Source organism: Podarcis pityusensis, assembly GCF_964106645.2.
Source record: "Podarcis pityusensis genome assembly, chromosome: 12".
Lineage (NCBI taxonomy): Eukaryota > Metazoa > Chordata > Lepidosauria > Squamata > Lacertidae > Podarcis > Podarcis pityusensis.
Window position 1 is genome coordinate 39327029 of NC_138037.1, and position 9085 is coordinate 39336113.

The following is a 9085-nucleotide window of genomic DNA, read 5'->3' on the forward strand; positions in this document are numbered from 1 at the left end:
ATGAGGGTATCCTAGTCAATTTCCAGCCACTCTCCTGATAGCAATGAATTCTGCTAACAGATACAGGGGTTAGCAGAGGAGGAGCAGGAGCTAGGTATTGAATGGGGATGACATTTCGAGTTATTCTCTTTGACCAATGTGAAGTTGGAGTCAAGAGTTGATTTGGGCATGAAGTACTTTGTGACATCCTTGCATTCATCCCTTTTATATTTCTCAGCAGCTTCTGCTGTCTAATTTAATGGATTGGGGGATTATCTCTATTGCCAACAGGGGCAAAAGATTAGCTGAAAATAAGTGACAAGATGATGATACAATATTTGGTGTGTTCTCAAAGTCCCAGCACTTGAAATGCTGAGAGCCCCTGCCTTCATTAAAACAAAAAAGTCTCTAAAACTCCTTTTGGGAGGGAAAATTAAATAACTCCATAAAAGTTCAGAACTATTTTCATGTAAACGGTGTAAAGTTGCCAACTTATTTGGGGGGGCGCTCTTGTGCCTTTAACAACTGCATAAAAGGCAGAAATCAGCAGGAGTTTCAGAAGTGGAAAATGATTGGTCTTGCTGATTGTGGCTTGTGATGCAATTGTTTAAGACAGAAGAGAACTGCCAGATGAAAGCTGACCATCTGCAGGCAGTCTGGTCACTGATCTCCAAGGCTATGGTGTGGAAGTCTTTTCTGTTAATGTTTAGTCATTCTGGCTAGAGATTGTAAATTTCACTGTATTGCACCCCAGCAACTGCAAAAGGACAATTCATTTTCAGTTAAAAAAAAAAAAAAAAAGTGAATGGTGAATCTTAAGTATCAATATATTCACATCAAGTGCCTTACATTAAGAAGGTGTCTAGTATTGTCCAGCTTGCTGAGTAGCATTCTCCTATATATTCAAAGTTATGAGTTTTAGACCCTACTGCTTCAGATATATACAGGGGCTCAAAACAGCACTGGCTCCTGGTTTGAGGGGACTGTCAGCATGATGCTCCCCCCTGGGACTCCTGTTTTATTACTGACATGTTCACTGCCGTGGGCTCCAATATGGACACTCGCATCTATTAGAAAAGAAACTACCACCTTCAGTACTTGCAATTTTAATGGGTCTGATTTGGTCTTTGGGGTTGAAATGCGAAAGAAGTTATCGTACATTACTTTTGAGGTGAGAGATCTCCCACTTCCCATTATCCCAACACGAGCCATCCCACTGCAGCTAATAATAAGACTGTTTGTTCAAGCAATGCAAGTAGGATACCTCCTTGTTCTGTATTATTAATAATATTGGCAAAATCTGTGTTGGCCTGCGTTGAAATTATTCTGGCATATTAATATTGCACTTTGTATGTGTCAAAGGGGGAAAACTCCCATTTCCTCCAGGTCAATTAGTCTGCTGTTGTAATGGGCTGGTAATGGCGTCTCCACAGAGTTTTGTTGAAATTACTTTCTCTTCTCTCATCACCTCACAATTTAATGGTACAGGAGTAGGGTCCTCATAGACATGCCTTGCAGTTACCATACATCATTGTGAAATGGGTGTTCTGCTATATAAACTTTCTCTCCTTCTGACCTTTTAAAACACCCTATATGAAGTCATCACTTAAGCAAATAGAAAGGTATTGTCAAGTTGGTGCGATGGGGGAGGGACGAATGGCGGGGGGAGGCTTGGAAGGGAACTTATAGTATAGCTTTTGTGGTTCTTGTAAAACCATTAAAGTTATGAGGAAATCTCAGAGCCATTTCTCACATTTGAAAGATATGAATGCAGAGGCAAATACCTTGCTGGTTCTGGAGAGATCTGAAATCGCATTCTGGAGTGAATGCTAATATAGGCATCTATCATGCAAATGGAGAATTCCAGATCCAACTTCAAGAGTGTTGGTCTGCTCTCTTGACACTTGTCTCTTCTCTCCAAAAGTGAGGTCAGTATTAGAATTGGCATTTCACATTTTCATACATGAATAATGGCCAAACGTGCACCTATGTGCCTTAAAAGCAATGGCCTGTACCATTTAAAATAAGAAGAGCCTGCTGGATCAGGCCAGTGGCTTGTGGAGTCCAGCATGCTGTTCTCTGCGGGAAACACACAAACAGGACCTGAGCGCTCTCCCCTCCTGTGGTTTCCAGCAACTAGTATTCAGAAGCATACTTGACAGTGGGGGTAAATCATAGCCATCATGATTAGCAGCCATTGATAGCCTTTTCTTCCTTGAACCATGGAGCATTGCAAGTGAGAAGGTGCAGCAGTGCTACTGTTATGCAATCACAACTCTTAACAGCATGACACAAGCATTTGACAAGCCAATCCTAAATGTTTTAAACCAGTATAGTATAACAGCATTTGACCAGTGGGCATGTGCCATTTTTATGTACCTATATGTCATCAGAGTAGGGGTGTGGCACAAAGCTGAATGGAGACACGATACGACAGAGGAAAGTTTGGGCATTAGGCTGCAGTCCTAAACATGCTGATTCAGAAGTAAATCCTATTTAATTCAATGGCGTTTACTCCCAGGTAAATGGGGTTAGGACTGCAGCCTTAATCCTGCAGCAGTTACCATTGCAGAGCTGGTCCAAGGTGACTCAGTGACCTTCACGGCTTCATGGGGGATAAAGCCCAGTTCTAGTCTTAGCCTGTAAACACACTCTGCATTTGTAGCCTATGACGTCCCCTGAGAATCTTGGTCACTATAGTTTGCTAAGGGTGCTGTGAATTGTAGCTGTGCAAGGGGTAAACTACACTTCCCAGGATTATTTGAGGGAAGCAATGTTCTTTAAATGTAGAGTGTGTACACAGCCTGATACACTAGCTAATCTACGAGATAATTACTACCACTATAGTGGCTAAGAGACTGAGATATAAACCTGGGGCTTCCTGATTTAAGTCTTGCATATATAATGAACACCGTCAGTAGTCTTAGGCAAGCTACTACCTCTCAGTTGCTTCATACAACATGAAAACAATCATACTGATACACTTTACCCACCCCTGAGGCAAGGGGAGGTAACTGCCTCGGGTGGCAGGATTCACAAGGGTAGCAGATCCAGATGTGGATTTTTATTCCTTCCTTGTTCCCCGTCAGGGAAGGGGGCGCCATCTTGTGGTTTGCCTCCGGTGCCAACATGTCTTGGGCCAGGCCTACTGCCAGATATTTTCTCCAGCAGAAGCCGCCCAGCTGCCGTTCCCTCCACCCCCTTCTCCCAACCCAGCCCCAATGATTTAACTATGGGCCAGCAGATTTAGATGCAGCAGCAAAGCAAAGGTGATGTAAGCCCTCCCTATGGCCAGATCACCCCACAACGCCCCACTGAGGGTCCTTCCTCAGAGCTCAAGGCATCAGAGCAGCTGGAAGTGAGTACTGCAGAAGCCCAGGACTCACTGTGTGTGCTTCCTCAATACTTGCAGTGTAACATTTGGGTAGCTGTGTCCAAAAAAATTGCAGAATCCAGCCTGCCAAAGAACAGCCACAGACCCTCCAAGAGTCCCTAGTTTCCAGGGAAAGTCCCAGATTTACAGAAGTTGTCTCGGTTTCTGATTTGATCCTGGAATGTCCCACTTTTCCTTAGGACATTCCTATTTTCATCTGAGAAATGTTGGAGGGTATGGAGTTATCCAACCCCTGAACCATCTGAAGGCAGCCCTGTATAGGGAAGTTTTTAAAAAAATGTTTAATGTTTTATTATGTTTTTATATATATTGGAAGCTGCCCAGAGTGGCTGGGGCAAGCTAGTCAGATGGGCAGGGTATAAATAGTAAAATAATAATAGTTGTTGTTGTTATTGAATAGGACGTCCCTATTTTCACCAGAAAATGTTGGAGCCATGTCATCAAAGTGGGAACATGCACACTTGATGATTCCTCATCATTACACACAATACATTATAGATAAGGATGTGAACCAAGGCTGTTTACGCACCATATATTTAAAAGCACATCCTCCCCAAGAGTCTTGGGAACTTGTAGTTTACTTCTCACAGAACTACAGTTCCCATCACCTTTTTTGAGCAACAGTTCTCAGGATTTTTGAAGTGCCAGGGAGCAGGAGAGTGAAGTGTGCTGTGGGTTAAACCACAGAGCCTCTTGGGCTTGCCGATCAGAAGGTTGGCGGTTCGAATCCCCGCGACAGGGTGAGCTCCCATTGCTCGGTCCCTGCTCCTGCCAACCTAGCAGTTCGAAAGCACGTCAAAGTGCAAGTAGATCAATAGGTACCGCTCCGGTGGGAAGGTAAACGGCATTTCCGTGCGCTGCTCTGGTTTGCCAGAAGCGGCTTAGTCATGCTGGCCACATGACCCGGAAGCTGTACGCCGGCTCCCTCAGCCAATAAAGCGAGATGAGTGCCGCAACCCCAGAGTCGGCCACGACTGGACCTAATGGTCAGGGGTCCCTTTACCTTTATAGGAGCTGTTTCACAGATGCACTTCTACAGGATTGGGATAACCAACTCGTACCCTTAAAAGTGCTTGTTCTAGGCAGCTTTCAGGAGTGTAGTATTTATAACAAGGTCTGAGAACCTGGGCTGTCCCTCCCCCAGTGTTGTTTGGCTCAGCACAGCAAGCATTGCCAATGGTTAGAGAAGATGGGAGGTGTAGTCCACAGGCTCCCCACGCGTGGTTTTAGCAAACTGTGGTGTAAAGAGATGATTTAAAACCAGCAGCAAGGAAGCAGGAGACTCTGCCACTCAACAAAATGACTGCTTGCTTGAGTTGGGCCCTGAACCCATCTGCATATCCTTCTTCCCCCCACTCCCTCTGGAGGGAAGAGTTGGATCTGAATACACAGACACACACTTACGCATTCTCACACACAACACACTAACTTGTCCCCAATTAATCTCGTACCTTCGCGTGCATTTTAATTGTAAGCCACTTTGGGGGAAACTAATTTTGGCTGAAAGGTTTGGCACAACTATAATTAACAAATAGAAAAGCAGAGAGGGGGGAGCATTGTTGGAGTGGGACCTCTGGTTCCCAGTCCTTTGAACCCTGAGCTAAACACCAGGCATGATGCTGGATAATGAGACTTAACTAGCATGTAGGGTTCTTGGGAAAGAGGCAATTAGTAGGTTAATGGCCTATCAGTAACAAACAGAGGGAGCGGCTCACAGAAACGAGGGCAGGGGACAATATTTCCACAGGTAATTTAGTCGCATAGCCCTGAAGCAGACAATACATACTTTTGGCAGTTTGATAGTCACAGTTTCCTTTTGGCATTCCTAGAGGAAACAGAACTGTGAGCTATGACTCCCCACCTGCCTGGCATAAAAGCTACCACAATTTCCATTGGTTTCATATCTCTAGGTCACAAATGCTCCCTGTGTGATATAGAAAATAAAATAAAATAAAAATGTGACGGGGGAGAGAGAGAAAGAAAATACCTGTTTTCTCAGAACAAAACAAACCACTGGCTCTTGTTACCTGCTACAAAGAGGCGGCAGAAATAACTTTAAAAAAAAATCCGGGTTGTGCTGGCACTCGTATATAAGATACAGATTGATTGATCTCTTTAATCTAATATTTGTTCATGGGGTGGCTGTTTTCTTTATTGTGGTGGCACCTGCTAGTGCCGTTACAGTGAAAGGCTTACTGTATTTCCATTATGAGTGCCAGTTTGGGGCTTTAATATCTCAGCAGGTTTGCACTGCTTTGGGCTAAAGGCCAGCTTAGATGTTGTCAATCCACAAGCACTTAAAAAAAGAGAGAGAAGGGGGGAAACCCACACATTTTATTGCTTCTTTAAAACCAAAACGTTGAACTAGTGAGGGAATGGAAAGCAACTGAGAGAAGATGGATTTCAATAAAGCAACTGATAAAAGCATCACTTGCATATTCTTCTCAAAGTGAATACGTATCACCTTGCACATTGTCATGGGGGCTGAGCAAAGGATGACAAATCATGCAATATCTATAATCTGTATATATGAAATCTGTTTCCCAGCATTGCATCTCACTCTTCCAACATTCTGTCACACACCAGTGTGACCAAGAGAAGGAAACCCAATATGATCTTAGCTTCGTTTTCAAAAGCTGGGGACGTCACACCAAGGTAAGGTGCAAGTTTTAGTAGAGGTGTCTATGTGTACACTTTTTGTTTACAATTTAGTGCTCTTGTACAACAAACCTGCTCCCATTTCCCCAAAATGAAATTTTTGCAATAGGAAAAGCTATGGGGAAATGGCATTGAAAAGTTCAGGATAACCTAGTCTTCCCACAGAAAACTGTAATGAATGCTCAGTGAATAGCTGACGTTGTTTGATCTCCCCACAAACAAATCAGGGTGAAACTCAATAAACAGGTGACCTGAAAGTGACTACTTACCCTCTACCCAGACAGTAAGTTGCTGCCTCTCATTGTGTGCAGAGCATGCAAAGATTTATTGTATCACAGTGATCCACAAGCTTATGCTTTGGCACACATCTCACAATAATAATGGTGAATGTTTTGCTGGCATTGCACGAAAACACAAGCAGAAGTTTGCTTGGTAGACAATGCTTTAACCCATTCCAGTAGTTCCAAATGGCTGTGAAGCTAGGAAGTCTAAACATTTGACCATTCTTGTTCTCAAGAATCCAACAGTTCATGTCAGGTGAAAACCAAAAAGTGAAGGCATCTTCTTTTATTTCAAGCTCAATATTAAGTATGTTTACTCAGAAATAGGTCCTATTGAGGGCAATGGGTTCCTATAGCCAGGTGTGCCTATGGTGAAGGGACACCTGTGGCCTCCCATCAGCCCCAGCCAGCACGGGAAATGGTCAGCAGTGATCTGGCAGTAACAGGAGGGCCAAAGGTTGCAAACTTCAGGTGTATAGGTCTGTTGCCTTAGGAAGAAGAGAGGGGAAGCGGCTGGTTGGAGTGGGGGCAGGCAGGCAGACAGGCAGTGATTGAGCAACCAAGCGAGCTGCTTGTGCACCACCAGCAGCTTCTGGTGTGTCTGTAGTGCCCTCTTGCCCTCCCACCCTCTTGCCCTCCCTGTGGGCTCAGTGCGTTGCACAGAGTGCAAGGGGGGGCAGCTCAACCTTGCCTCTCAGTCAGCCCAGGGACAGTGTGTGCATGGGTGTCTCGTCACTGGTCACGAGAAGAACGAGGCGCTTCCCCAGCCCCAAAGGGCCAGCCCTGGGGCGGATTGTCTCCCTTCAGCTCTGGAAGGCGGCAGGAGCTCAACCACGTGGCCTCGATGAGAGAGCCTGTCATGGGGACGGCTGGTTGTGCCCCTTCAGAATTTTGTGCCCAGGGCAATCACCCCTGTGCCCACCATACCATGCCACTGTTTCCAAACCGTACCCTATTTCCTCCCCATTTCACCATCTGCCCACAAGGCTCTCTAGCCACCATGACATCTCTTGGGTTTCCTTCTGTGGTGCTTTGTCACAAGGGCTTCAGTAAACAGCAGAAACACACCACTGTTGGTGCTGCCCACCATACTGAAAGAGGGGAGGTCATTCCACAAAATAGGCACCACTGTGGAGGATGCTAGCTTCTGTATTACTGTATGGTGGGATTCCACAGGTCAAAGCAGAGCCAAGCAGACCCCCCCCCCCCAGTATTGTAGTGATCTAGCAGGCCTACATGGAGAAAGACATTCTTTCAGGTAACCTTATATAAGTCAGTGTCTTGGTCCAGTTTGTCTAGTATTGTCCACACTGCCTGGCGGTGGTTCTTCAGGATCTCAAAGAGGGGACTTGCTTCAGCCTTTCCTGGAAACGCTGGGGATTGAAGCTAGGACCTTCTGCATTCAAAGCATGGGCTCTACCACTGAGCTACAGCTCAGCTGATGTAGATATTAGCTGACATACCCAGATTCCTCCTCTCAAAAAAAACCCCAGTCTAAAACAGAAAAACGTTTATAGATTTCTCCTTTCCTTGGAGCTTTCCTTGTTCCATCACTGGAATCTTCGAGGGCTTTTTTTTTTTTAGAATGCAATTCCATACTGTAGTAAACCTAAATGACAAAAATCATCAAGCATATGTTGCCTAAGCCATATAAATATGCATGTATGTTAAAAACGTGGCAGCAGGCAGGTGCACAGGAAATCTTCATAAAGTTAACATCTACTGCAGTGGTAATAAACTGACGTTATCCATTCAAATACTGGTTGGGTTTTTGCGAACATTTTGCCACCACTGTGTGTTTTAGGCAGCTCTACTAATACTCAATAGCATCAAGCTGGCATTTCTCTCTCTCCCTCTCTCTCTCTCTTTCCCTGTAACAAAGGGATAGAGGGAGTTTATTAAAGTATAAATGCCATTTTCATCTTGCAGCATTAACTGTGTTGTGGGTATCCCAAAGGTACTGAGCCAGTCAAAGCAAACAGCTGTGCCACCTACTTGCAACAGTTGTACACCCACCACAATGCACCAGTGGGAGGAGCAGGTTAAAGAAAGCCATAAAGCTGATAGTGTACCTCACTTAGCAGTTTTCTTTCTAGCTCGAGGGAAATTTCATCCCTTTCGAGAATAGGCAACGTATGTGGAGCTCATAGCACTGAGTATTCTTTTGCAACTCCTCTCCTATAAACCACCTACCGCATTTTTATGTTCCACAATCACATGCACCAAAATAATGTTTAGCAAATTAACATCAAGCTAAATAAAAGGCATATCAACCAACTTAGCAGGCAGCGTTATGTTCTTCTGCATGCAGGGCATGGTGTTATTGCTAAGCTAAGTTTCTTGCTGCTTCCTTGGGGGGGGGGGAATATACCAATTTGTTTTGGAAAAGAATGCATGCGAAACAAATTTAACAGTAAGAGTGACTGTGCATCGTCAGGAGCAATGTCCCAAATGGTAATATGAGAATAAATATCATTAGAGCATGTCCAGATGGTGGATTATTATTACTTACTTTTTTTTTTTTTTTACAAGAGACAGTTAGGTATCACTCCACAAACTGAATGTGCTGCCAACTCCATCTTTCACCAGCTCCTGCCTGCCTCACTCTTCACTGTCTGCACCTTGGCAATAGGTTGGGGGTAGTGCAGGCTGCTCAGTAAGGGTGGAATGATGAGCAGAAAGGAGTGCATTCAATTACAGTGGGTTGTATTTAATTAAGTTTTACTCAGTGTACACCCATTAAAATGAATGAACTTGACAAATCCACCAATTT